We start from the raw sequence: 3,777 nt of genomic DNA, 5'->3' as shown, positions 1-3,777 counted from the left end.
ATAAAGTCCTATAAGTACAGCAGCCATGGCACTTAGTCATATAGTCTGTAGGACTGACCTTCTTGTAGAATCAGTGACCATGACCGGGCCGCAGCTCCTATATATATGTAACATGACTGATAATAATAATAAATCAGTGAGAAGAAATACAAATGACTGATCTGTGTAAGGAAAGACTGTACAGAGGTTTTGTAGATGAAGATGTAAGATCAGTGTGAAGTTGTCATTATTCTCTGTAGGTAAATCTATATGTATTATGTCTTATGGGGTTTATCATCCAGTCATCCTGTTATGTCATCAGCCGCTCAGTATCACAATCACATCTATAGGATCAGGTCTGAATGACATCACATTCATCTGAGATCAAGCAGAACCAAGTCTGTAACAATCCCCTGAACGCTCTGGTGGGTTTATTTCTATTTCTGTCTATATCATGCTTCAGTAATGTGTTTTCTTTTATTATAAGGAAGGAGGTTTTTGTATGGCTCTGTATCACTGTGTGAGAGGAGTAGTATAACTCTGCTGACAGTGATAATCTGCTATATCATCTTCTGTCACTCCTCTGAATGTAAGAGTGAAATGTGTTCCAGAATAAGATCCAGTGAACCGGTCTGGGACTCATGTATGTTTGCTGGTTGCATATCGGATAAGAAGACTTGGTCGTTGTCCTGGTTTCTGTTGGTACCAGTGTAAGCTTGTGCTTATATCAGAACTAGATGTACATGAGATGGTGACTGTATCTCCTGGGGACACAGAGATATAATCTGGAGATTGGGTCAGTACAATCTCTCCACAGGATCCTGAGAATACACAAAAAACATTTAAAATAATAATAATAAACATAATATATTAATAATTATTATTATAATATTTATAAATAAAGTAAAATATAAGTAACCTGTATAGATATAATACAGATATTACCTGGAATGAAAACATAAAGAACAGAAAGCAGATATGTCAGAGAAGCCATATTCCCTTCCCTGGTGTATTACAGACACGACTCAGTGAGTTATAAGATCAGGTGTTTATATAACATGAAAGTCTAAAGGAATGTAGAAGTATAATATGTAAAACAGCAGCAATGCAAATCTACACACTTCCATTTCCTAGATACAAGTTCTCTGTGTCGCCCAATGAGATTGTCTGTAATAAAACAAATAAGAGACAACTTACCATTGAGGCAGATCATGGAGTATGGATATGAGAAGGATCAGAACTCGAGGAGGAAACTACAACTACTCAGAAATCAGGAACTTGTATTACAGTATTATGAGTTACATTTACAGTGGGGCAAAAAAGTATTTAGTCAGCCACCAATTGTGCAAGTTCTCCCACTTAAAAAGATGAGAGGCCTGTAATTTTCATCATAGGTATACATCAACTATGAGAGACAGAATGAGAAAAAAATCCATAAAATCACATTGTCTAATTGTCTGAATTTACTTGCAAATTATGGTGGAAAATAAGTATTTGGTCACCTACAAACAAGCAAGATTTCTGGCTCTCACAGACCTGTAACTTCTTCTTTAACCCCTTAAGGACACATGACGTTCTCATACGTCTCCATTTCCGAGTCCTTAAGGACACATGACGTATGAGAACGTCATGTGCTTTCCCGGCCCCCCCGCAGCCATCTGGAGTGGAGCCGGTGCCCGATGCCTGCTGAAATCGTTCAGCAGGCATCGCGGCATATCGCCCAGGGGGGTCTTGATGACCCCTCATGTCGGCGATGGCCGCAGATCGCTGGACAATTCAGCCCAGCGATCTGTGGCGGATTCCGGGTCAATCGGGTCTCCGGTGACCCGGAATTACTGGCTGTTTGGGGCCATCTGTGACGGCCCCGAACAGCCATAGCCAGCAGGCGGAGATGGTATACAGCACCTGGGGGATGGTGTACAGCACCCGGGGAGGGGATGGTGTACAGCACACGGGGAGGGGATGGTATACAGCACATGGGGATGGTATACAGCACATGGGGGATGGTGTACAGCATACGGGGAGGGGATGGTATACAGCACATGGGGGATGGGGTACAGCACACGGGGAGAAGATGGTATACAGCACTTTTGGATGTTGAACTACAAGTACCAGCAACCAAGTACAATCAACTTGTGCCAGAAAGTAAAACAGATTTGTAAATTCCGATGCTTCCTCAATAGAAAAAGGAAGATACTCGGCACTGCTGCCTATATGTGCCGTATAATGTACCTCTGTTGTCTCACCTGCACCGTAGCCCTGAAATACATCCCCCCAACCTTACCGTCCCCCCCTCGTTCTGCGCTGTTTTTACCTGTTATGTCTCTTGAATAAATAAGTTTGAAGAGTATGCAGATGGTGAGTTGCCCTGTTCATTTTTTACATTGTTGAAAGATTTGTAAATTACTGCTATTTAAAAATCTTAATCCTTCCAGTTGCCCATAGCAACCAATCAGATCGCTTCTTTCATTCTTAAGAAGACCTCTAAAAAATAAAAGAAGTGATCTGATTGGTTGCTATGAGCAACTGGACAACATTTCCTCTCCACAGGTAAATTTCCCCGATTGTCTTCATATTTAGGATGAGAATCTACTGACAAAGTGAGTAACCAACCATTTCTGGGCATAAAGCTCTGTAAGAGACAGCAGACTGGGGGCGTCTGTAATGGACATGAAGGGACGGGGGTCAAGGGAAATTTAGAGACCTTTACACAAACTCAAATAAACTTCAGAGATAACAGTCTGTCCAGTTGGGAAGTGCAGGCTCCCATCTTTATCATACTCACAAGAAGGTTTGCTGTATCTCCCAGGTAGACGGCACACGCTCTATGCATTTCTATGGGAGCGCAATGATGCCCAAGTGCTGCACTCGGATCTCTTCAGCGCTCCAAAAAGAAAATAATGGAGCCAGTGATGTCTGCAACACGAGCTTCTCACTGAGCGACAGGTTTCATTCCAGGGATTGCAGGGGTACCCCAGCGATCGGACCCCCCGCGATCAGCTACTTATCCCCTATCCCATGCATAGGGGCCATAGTTCTCCTTTAATCGTCCAGAACACACCCAAAATCGTTCCCTGCCAAACATTACTTTGCATCCTGCCATTTCTCCCAGCTGCTCTTTTTCTACCTGCTTGTATGGCATGCCTACACTCTCTAATTCCTTAAAGTGGTACTCCGCCCCTACATATCTTATACCTATCAAAAGGATAGGGCATAAGATGACTGATCACTGGGACCCCCACGATCTTCGTGCAGCACCTGGCATTCTAAACAATATGTTTAGAGCTCTGGGTTCTCGCAGTGCGGGTCGTAACGTCACACCCCCTCCATTTATGTCTATGGTTGGTGGTGTGATGCCACAAGGGGGTTGTGGCATGACGTCACAAACATAGTAAACATACTATTTAGACTGATGGTTGCTGCATGGAAATTTCTGGGGTCCCAGCAGCAGGATCCCCTTGATCAGACATCTTATCCCCTATACTAAGATATCTAGAGGCGGAGTATCCCTTTAAGGGCCAGTTCACGTACACAAAAATTGATCCTTTGCAACCATATGACCCAATTCCCTGCATGAGTCCTGTTCATCAAATAAAGGCATGTGCATGGAACTTGCTGGGTGTCCTACGGTTGCCTCGGCAACTGCACCACCCAGCATCAGCTGCTTCTCTCCGCACCGCATTATGCAGATCACACAGGAGAGCAGCTTTGGACACTTAAAAAAAACTCATGTCAATTACATTTTGCTAACACTATTTATCATATACAGAAATAAAATAAATATGTCGAACAAGTCAA

At 43.2% G+C, this 3,777-nt stretch overlaps 1 protein-coding gene and 1 pseudogene across 1 annotated transcript in view; one reads left to right on the top strand and one right to left on the bottom strand.

Annotated features, from left to right (window-relative positions):
- Positions 1 to 225: 225 nt before the first annotated feature.
- LOC130334550 (indolethylamine N-methyltransferase-like) overlaps positions 226 to 3,777 on the top strand; it is a 30,438-nt gene continuing 26,886 nt past the window's right edge. The window contains exon 1 of the mRNA XM_056553893.1: positions 226 to 404. The gene's annotated coding sequence lies outside the window, so the exon portion shown is untranslated. The remainder of the gene's footprint in view (positions 405 to 3,777) is intronic.
- Positions 400 to 977, bottom strand: LOC130334716 (immunoglobulin kappa variable 6-21-like; annotated as a pseudogene).

This window comes from Hyla sarda, chromosome 1, assembly GCF_029499605.1.
Source record: "Hyla sarda isolate aHylSar1 chromosome 1, aHylSar1.hap1, whole genome shotgun sequence".
In the NCBI taxonomy this organism is placed as follows: domain Eukaryota; kingdom Metazoa; phylum Chordata; class Amphibia; order Anura; family Hylidae; genus Hyla; species Hyla sarda.
The sequence above is the reverse complement of the archived record's forward strand: the minus strand, read 5'-3'. Positions and strand labels throughout refer to the sequence as shown.